A 9,855-nucleotide genomic window follows, 5' to 3' on the forward strand; every position below is an offset into this window, starting at 1 on the left:
CTTTTTTCTCAAGCGGTAAATAACTCTCTTTTGCCACCTCAATCGTAAGCAACACAGAAAAAAATGTGTTAGGAAATTGAACACAATCTCTGAACATCTTCATGCAACACTCTCCTATACATGTTCAAAAATGAGAACATGTTCAAATAGAAATCTGTTCTTTTTTCAAATGTATTCAAGCCATTTTGTGTTTGATTTTGAACGTGTTTTTTGAACGTGTTTTTATTTAAGTGTTCTGCCTCTGAACATGTTAATTATGCAGAAAATGTGTTCAGGAGCTGAACACAATCCCTGAACACCTTCATGCGACTCTCTCTACTATACATGTTCAAAAATGAGCACATGTTCAAGTGAAAATATGTTCACTTTCTAATGTGTTCAAGACGATTTTTGTTTCGGTTTTGAACGTCTTTTACGTGTTAAGCATACACTCTAAGAAAATGGGGTGCGCTTTAACACCTTTAAAAGTAGTTTGGGTCCAAATTTGACATCATTACAGGTGTTCATTTACACCCCTGAAAGGGTTTAATAACACTTATTGAGCAATTGGTGCTATAAAATGGTGCAACAGAGGTGCAGTTTAACACCTTTTTAACTCTTATATCGAACTAAAACTTAATTTTTACTCTCACATGAGTGTTGTGCAATTCCTTAAAGGGTGCGGCATAGCACCATTCAGAGTGAAGATAAACAATGGACAGTCTCTTAAATTTTGTTTCCCCGACCTTTTGCATCCCCCATTTAAGAGACTGTCCATTGTTTATCTTCAATTTGACAAGAACCGCTTTGCACGGCTTTCAGTTTGACAAGAACCCCTAAAGAGTTTGAAGCACGGTCGCCCATTGTTAGTTCGATGCACGGTCGCCCATTGTTAGTTCGATGCACGGTTTTCAGTTTGACAAGAATCCTTCTCGCCGTTTCCCGGCCTTTAAGTCGGAAAAAACAGAACAGCAAATGTCCCTAAGGGAGAATAGTTTAACTCTATGCGCCCCCAACAAGACTTGCCCCCGGGGGCCAGTGCCCCTCGCCCCCCTCTTAATCCGGCCCTGCAAGCATTGCTTAAAGGGGTATAGTTCTGCATGTAAGAACTTTCCTCTTAATTTAACTCAAAGTGGAACCTTGCTGTGAATATAGCACTGATTGCTAATAAATCACCGAATCACCCACTCTTTAAGGTGTTATGAGACACTCTGAAAGGTGTTATGCGACACTCTGCAGTGGCGTAGGAACGGGGGGGGGGGTACAAGGGTACATTGACAACCCCTAAAAATTTTACTAGGGCGCCTAAATAGGTCAGAAAAGGCGCCAAATTTATAATCAAAGGGCGCCAAAATTACACTGAAGTAAAAAGGAGGTGAATAGACCATTTCGGTATTACGCTCGGTGCCATTTCCCGTCCTAGTGGCGGAGCTAAGAGCCCGTCTTTTGTAAGGCATAAAAAGGCTTATTCAGCTTATCAATGACAGCTTCACAAATTTGGGGCGCTGAAGACCCTTCGCGCCTTCGCAGAGATAAATACCGAAATAGTCTACTGTGAAAATGAAGCGGACTCGGAGAAAACTTGTTTTCACAGGCAACGGCAGCAGGAAAGTTGGACAACTCAATTCGTCTCCTTCTTGTTGTGCCTGCCATTACACTTCAGCAGAAAGAAGTTCTCTATATTGAAGCTTTTAAAAACGTACTAACAGCAAGGCCCCAGAAGTCCTATAATTCACATAAAATCCCAAATTTTAGAAAGTATCCCATAATTTCTATAAAGTCCTATTTTTTGGTATTTTGGTGTAATTATTTATATTCCCAGCTGTGTGACGTTTTAAACTCAGAATATTTTTACCTTCAATTGTCTCATAATTGAATTTTAATTTTTTTTCGTTTTTATTTGAAATTATAGCAATTGCTTTGCATTCTGAGCTTCGTTCCAATTTAATTTCACCTAAGACGTTTCATCTGAAATGTCTAAGCTCACAGATTAAGCTCAATTATAGCACAGACCTTTAATTATTAAAAGGAATTATGGAAATAGGGTTTTCTCTGAAAAACATCTTTTCCTACCTGACCCTTTTAAATAGTTTTATTTGGTAAATTTTCAATCACTTTTAAGTCTCTTTTTTGCCTGTTGTTTTTTTTTAATTATTGGTCAATTTCCAAGTAAATCTGAATGTGTGTCTTCTGTGTGAACCCTTTAGCATTTGATTAGATATAGGTGCTATAACGCTCTTGGTCTTCTCATTTATGAGTCCAATATAATCCTATAATTTTATGAATCCGGTCCTATAAAATCCTAAAATTTTGCAAAAAGAATCCTATTTTTCCTATTAAAAAATTCTCAAAAAGAGTTGATGCCCTGACTATAGGGCAACAATGACTCAAAAAATACTAAAACATGTCCAGAGAGGATAGCGTAATTTCTTTCCCATATACGGCAACGTCATAACCCTCTATCTCTTACCTTAGTGATATCCCCCCTCCCCTTCCTTTCCGGGGGCAAATAGTATTCTCTAGTACAAAGTTGCCCCTAACGTAGGGGATACACAGTTCACTCCCCCTCTCAACCGAAATTACTCTATTGATAAAAATTTCATGTGCAAAAGGTTTTTAACAATCAACACCTATCAGACACTAGTTTTTGAATTCACCGTTTCACATGTCACTGCAATTAAAATACTATGTTTCAATCTTGTTCAATATATTTTTCGACATTTTTCTTATCTTTGGGAAGGGGGCGCCCAAATCCATATGTAGACTGTACCCCCCTAAATTCGAAACGTTCCTACGCGCCTGATTGATATAGTTCAGTTCAGTTCTCAATATACAAAAATTGTCAAAGACGTTTTTTATAACACCTAGTTCATTTCGGAGACTCCGTACTAACAAACTTTTCTAAAGCCGTCCGAGACCTCCCTACATTCTACACGAACATAAAACAATCTAATAAGACTTGATGGCCGTTTGTAATGTTAATTTTCTTAGTGGCAATGGATAATTTAATAGTTCAGTGTAAAATTTTGTCTTAATGGGGAAATATCTACAATTTCAAGGTTGTTACGTAACTGGGCGATGACATAAAACGAAATAGAATTAGCTTCCGGGTACAGACTATAATAAATAACATAATTTGACATAAACACACCACTCATGCTCTTCCTTTACTATAATTTTTTATCTCGTCAATCAATTTTCCCCGATTAATTTATTTGAGGAAACCAGACAAGTAAAATAGAAAAGAAAGAAAAAATTCTAACTTTAATTGCTTAAGTGGACGAGAAATAAGCACTATTTTTGGTCAAATTTCACGAAACTAAATGTAAAAATTAATTAAATGCTAATTAATTTAAAATTATCTTAGACGCGAAGGATATATGCTGTTTGAATACGAAATTATTTCTGTTTATACCGTCCTAATTACACCGTGGGTATAAGGTATATTATATATCCAATCAAAATATAAAAATAAAATAAGTAATTCAATTTAATTTAAAATTGACTTAGATGCCAAAGATTATGCATTATGAATACGAAATTATTTCTATTATTATATTAGCATAAGTTTATAAGATATGTTCCATAAGTATGACACTACCTATACTTCGCAGCTCAAGCTAGTTCGAGAACGACGGAAGCGAGAATCGACTACACGCGGATTTGAAATCCATACTACTATTCAGTCTGTACTAAGCCTGTGACAGCGCCTCACCAGGCGTCGCTTTGCGAGAATCTATGACCTACGTCACTTCATGCCAAGCTCTCAGTAGCCATTGACAAACTTATGGAACATATCTTTTGAACTTGTGATATTACCTTTATATCTCTACAACGAATATAGTTCGGCTTCTGAGCTGGGGAATTCAGAGTGTTGGAATATTTTTGCTTCATATATATCATCAGGGATCCATGCAGTTTTAGAAGCAGGAATGGAGAACGGTTAGTCTTTACTTCAGTCCGACTCATAGCTCAATATAGATCCCTTACCTTCAGCAAGTCACGAAAAATTTTCTTATTGGCTCACTTAAATTACTTTTTGATGACGTTGCTGACGGGGACGGCGAAAATTAGGTAGTTCCTTTTTGCCTCTGTCGCTATGGCCCGCCTCTTCTTTCTTACCACCCCCCCCCGTCCCGGGGAAAGAGGTCGTGGATTTTGATGCGCGCCCAATATATATGCTCTCTATTCCTGCTTCTAAAATTACATGAATCCCTGATACTACCATCATAGATTTCATAGTGCAAACCTAGTGGTAAATTTAATTCGGTATACCACGGACAGGGAAGTTATTAAATATTCCGTTGGCACAGAGGGAACCTGAAAATCACGTCCTCCTTACTTTCTATATTTGCGTTTGGCAATACTGAACGTCGATATACAGAGGTTTCTAAAAGGTGTGACTAAAAGTATGGGGGTATTCTTTGGGCGATTTATATGAAGAGAGACTCGGTTCAATCATTTACAACTTAATACGCATTTATTTCTCCTTTAACAAATAATTGATATCTTTCATTTTAATTTGATCAGCCCCTTGTGTTCCGAAAAGTGTTAACCCCAGTCGTAAATTGGCTTTTCTATTTCCAAACTGTTTGCCGACCGCGGCCCAGAAGAGGTATCTCGGCGTAAAGACAAATTCTTGATTGGTTAGAACCCCGTTTACAATATCTTCCACGACGTCTTCGGGGGTACTCATTTCCATGGTACCGTTAAGAGCCCCTTCAAAAAAGCCGGTGCTGCTAAAATTTGGGCAGGCAACTGTAGTCTTGACCCCGGTTTTGCCTTGAACTTGTATCTCATAGGTTAGGGCCTCCATTAGACCCATAACGGCGTGTTTGCTTGCCGTGTACGAACAACCCTTTGGTAATCCGGCGAACCCGGCGAAACTCGAGACGCACACTATGTGCCCGTGATTTGCCGCCAACATGTCACCCATGAATGCCTTGCAAGTCCAAAAGTGAGATAAGGTATTGACCTGTATGACCTTTTCGATTTTGACGTCGTCAGTGTCTTGTAGGTACGATCCGGTACCTACCCCAGCGTTGTTGATAAGAATTGATACGAAGCCAACGTCTACTTTGACCTTGGGTCAGAAAAGTATAAATTAGTTGTGATGTAAGACTTTAGGGGACAATGTTTGGGAGCCAATATCTCCGTAAATAAATTTTTTAGACCCCATGTTATTTCCAATCCGTTTGACCGGAGCCTCCGAAATAAACTAGGCCCATGCGTGTCGCGAAGCGAGAATATTTTTTTGACCAATTTAGTTCGCCGTGGTTTTACGCTTGGGGGCGCTTATATTACCGTAAAATAAACAAAGTTCAACCCCGTGACCCTGTCGACTGCTTAAGTATTTGGGCCAAGGTCGCGGATTGTAAGTATACGTTTTCATTACTCCTACTGAATTATTTTAATTGAAATAAATTATTTTGTTGTCATCAATACAATCTAACCGAAATATTCATTAAAAAGTAAATAGCCCCAAAAACATTTACATTAATTTTAGGACGAAACTTTTCTCTATCATAAAAATTTTATGACTGACCCCTAAAATATCAATGATAATTTAAGGAAGACCCCTGTCACAACGGTAATATAAGCGCCATCTCGTACACATATATGGTGAAAATATTTTCCTTAACAAACTGAATATTTCCCCACATAAAATTTGACTGGCATGGGCCTAGTTCATTTCGGAGGCTCCGGTTTGACCAGAAGTAAGATAAGGGACTAGAAGTATTGAGGTAACCAAATTCTTCACCAACGGTTGGCCCTCTGGTAGCGGTTTCTGAATTTTCCCTTCAAAACGTGAGACCCTCGCGGCGGTAGACGGCCGAACTAGATTCAAGCACCCGCGTCCGTGTTCCGCGGCTTTAGGATGAGGGGAAGGGGGTAGGAATTTTTTTTTGGAACCCGACCAATTATTTTTCTCTCTAGTGTAGGCACGATGGAAGCGGCATAAAATCCTCAAATTTGTTCACTAATTCCAGGATCTATTACCAATGCTAGAGCGCTTTACTTCTAGTCTCATCCTACTTCTGGTTTGACCCAGAGAACACACCCTTTATTTTATGGCAGACTTATCAGAAACACTCTGTATTTATTGACTTTCATTAAGTGTAGTTCGTATCTATTTAATTGGTATTATATTACAATATAAAATAATTATTTCTAATAACGACAAGATTAATTAGTTTCTTGAGCTTTAAAGGAAGGAAAGATATAGATAATACCTCGAGGGGATAATTCAACAGTTATTACCTAGCGGGACAGCTTTATAACAAGGTGTTAATAGGAAAAAAAATGTTTTAATGAAATAGGTGTTTGCAAAGCCTAAATATTTAAACAATTATTTAAATTTGAATGGAAAATAAGGTTCTTTTATAAAAGTTACCTCTCCTTATTGTTTGAAGCCCCATCTAACGTCATTGAATTCATATATGGGGTTAAGGCTTAACAATCGACGTTAGATAAGACTTCAAAGTAACCCGTCCTTCTGTTTTAAGTCATATCTAACGTCTTTGGATTCACACACCGGATAAGCCTTCCTACAAACAACGTGGTCAAATACCAGACTCTATTTTACCCTACACTTTTGAAAATGGTCTATTGAATGTTACCCAGAAAAGCAGTGGTTAGGATTCAGGTGTTAATATTGCTATAAAGTTATGTTAAACTTACTACTTTAATAACACGACAGGGTGTTTAACATGATACTAATATGATGTTTCTATGAATGTAATAACAATATCAACGTGATAAGTATTCCATATACAGTATGTTTTTGTGAGGTCTGTTATGCGATTTCGAGTCGAAAATGTAACTTCTATGACATTTTGCTGTCCAGGTCAAACTAAACAAGTTGAGATCGGGGCGTTTTACGGATAACCGCTTAAATTTAATTAAGAAACTGAAAGACCAATGCTTATTAAATTTAAGGGGTCATCTGTAAAACACACTGATCTTAACTTGTAATCGGTGACCGTAACGGGAAAATGTCATGGAACCTTTCTGAAACCCCCTGTACGTGGTCAGTGATGATAACGATTCTCATACCTTTTTAGCCGTTCGGTAGACGCTTTCCTTATCAGTAATATCCACTTTGTATCTGTAAATTTGTCCTTCGCAACCTTTCTTGTTGGATACTATACGACACGTCTCAGCGCTGCCCTTTTCGTCCACGTCCCAAATGACCACTTTGCATCCCAGTTGGGCGAATTTGACCGCCATTAAACGGCCGAACCCCGAAGCTCCGCCCGTAATTAAAACAATTTCACCTTTGAGGTTTTTCTTTCGTTTAAACGTAATTGGAACCATGGACGTCATACTAAACAGCGCAACCTCGATTAAGTACACGATTAGCGCGACAAGAAATATCCAGTACCTTGTCACGGTGTTCGTGATACTTTTCGCGATTGAATTAGCACTTTCCTTCAATTCTTGCATGGTTTTGACCGTTAAATGAAAGAGGATTCAGCAATTAACGTATATATTACTGCCAATTTATTTTTTTTTGTTTTCAGTTATGAAGCGTTATTGAAACCGCAGTTCTAGTTGTTCAAAGAAATGTCTCATAATGTTACTACAAAACTTTCAAAGATTTTATAGCACGAGACGAGTAATGCCAAATCCGTTTGTTACCAAACAAGCTTTGCATAATTTCTAACAAAAGTTAAGGATAATTCGTTTGTAAATAATGATTTCACAGAAAACCGACCTGTATCGGTGGCGGCTTTCAAGCTGTAAATAGGTATATATCTTACACAGAAAATTTAAATTTTTAAACCGGAGTTTGAAATTAGCTATAAAAGTCAGATGTCAGGCATATCTTTTTTATGAAATTGCATTTTTCACCGAAATTCACAAGGCTTTGTTATAATATTTTATAAGTAGCACTTTTAATCGTAATTCGCAATTCTTCGTTAGTTTTCTATTAATTGCACGTTTCACCGAAATCCGCAATGCTTTGTTAGTTTTCTATACACGATAAGTTTAATTCAAAATGCACTCTTCACGAAAAGTTTAATTCAAAATTCACTCTTCACGAAAAGTTTAATTCAAAATGCACTCGTCACGAAAAGTTAAGTTTAAAATGCACTCGTCACATAACGGACTACGTTTCTGTAATTCTTCAAAAACACGACTTTTTAAACATTAATTTCTAAATGCGTTGGAATAGCATAAATATTTTCGTGTTACTCCTTTATAGTGAATCCGACCTAATGGGAAGGAACACAGAGAGAATATTGATTCCGACTTGGGTTAAACAAAGTTATATTTCGAGTTATTCTCTTAATTTCCGGACAAGGAACGAGATATTGGGCGACTCCACTAATCTTTAAAGGGAGGGTGAAAAGGAAAATCAAGTGATTTTTTTATATCGATTCTTCTACTAATTACAAAACCTATCTGCGTAGGAAATACTTCCAAATGATTTTAAAATTACAAATAGTTTGAAATTTCATGAGTAATTTTAAATAAGTACCTCCGACCAATCGCGTAACCATCTACCTTCTTGTTAACACATTTTCGTGGCACGCTTCATATCGACTGAAATTTAGCGCGAGATTTGATAAAATTTGCATGCGTTGCAGGGCCGGATTAAAGGGGGGGGGCGAGGGGGCACTGGCTTGTTGGGGGCGCATTGAGTTAAACTTTTCCCCCTCAGCAATATTTGATGTTCTTTTTTTCCCGGCTTAAGGGGGCGCAATTTTCTTGGCCCCCGGGTGCAAAATTGCTTAATCCGGCCCTGGTATAGAGCGGTCTACGGAAATTTTGTTAACAAGAAGAGAGGGCGTTAGGTGACTTTTCGTAGGTGCAACTTTCAAATTATCTATGAAATCTCAAACTAATTTTAATTTTAAATCATTCAGATGTATTAATTCCTGGATGTTTCATTATACAGATTGGTCTTATAATTAGTAGAAGAATCAGTAAAAAATCTGTTGATCTTTTTCCTTTTCACCCTCCCTTTAAGGAGTTTTTGTCTCTTATAATCTAAAAGTAATAATGTCCAGTTTATTGAAGATAGCCATCTATTAAATATGGGGACTTAATTGAAATTATTCGTATTCTAACCATAATTCCTTTCACCGTTAAATACTGGGATCCCTATTGAAATTGGCTAAAGTTCAATTCCAAAAATAAATTAACTATAAGCAGAAGGGGATAATAGAAGAAGGATGACACTCTGTATCCTCTTAATACTTTAGTTATGTAACGTCATTCTTCCCAGGCTCACCCTTTTAGTTTGCTTTCCCGCTCATCAAACTTCAGATGGGCATCGCACCATAAGGTGAATTTTATAATTGTTTGACACTAAATTCCCAGCAATCAATCCACAAACCTCGTCTTGAGGTGGGACAAAAATCCTCAAACGCGTTTTGCCAAATAGTGAAGCACTAATAGAGAAATGATGAGGGAACTATTTATCGCGTACGTGATTCGGTTTAGTAACCTTGCTCCAAATGTTCCGATGTTGGGAAGAATGACGTTACACTTACCACGCTTTGTGGTGCACTTCTCTCGAAGAGAAGTATTATATACTTCTGCTATAAGCAATCTGTAGTCTTCGAGATTCTTAGTTTCTTCCAAATTTGAAAAACCTTAATTTGAAAAGGAACAACTTTTTTAACGGGAAACGTTTATCTATTTTTTTTAATTTGTTTACTCATAAAAGGCAATTAAACGTAATCTATCATCGGGATAGAATATTTAAAGGTAATTATTTTTTAAGTTAGGTCGCGAACGTGTCTGTCTACGTATATTGCTTCCGTAAGTTTAAAAAAATGTAAATTGTACTAATTTCCATATTCTGACGAAGGACTTATCCGAACACTCTTTTAACATACAGGGTGTAAAGTAGTAGAACAGTTC

General features: G+C 37.2%; 1 pseudogene; it reads right to left on the bottom strand.

The window, feature by feature from the left end:
* Positions 1-4,459: 4,459 nt before the first annotated feature.
* Positions 4,460-7,425, bottom strand: LOC149602878 (short-chain dehydrogenase/reductase family 16C member 6 pseudogene; annotated as a pseudogene).
* Positions 7,426-9,855: the final 2,430 nt, after the last annotated feature.

The sequence above is a fragment of the Phalangium opilio genome, unplaced genomic scaffold, assembly GCF_054372755.1.
Source record: "Phalangium opilio isolate 3A_F unplaced genomic scaffold, DU_Popi_V2 ptg000352l_1, whole genome shotgun sequence".
In the NCBI taxonomy this organism is placed as follows: domain Eukaryota; kingdom Metazoa; phylum Arthropoda; class Arachnida; order Opiliones; family Phalangiidae; genus Phalangium; species Phalangium opilio.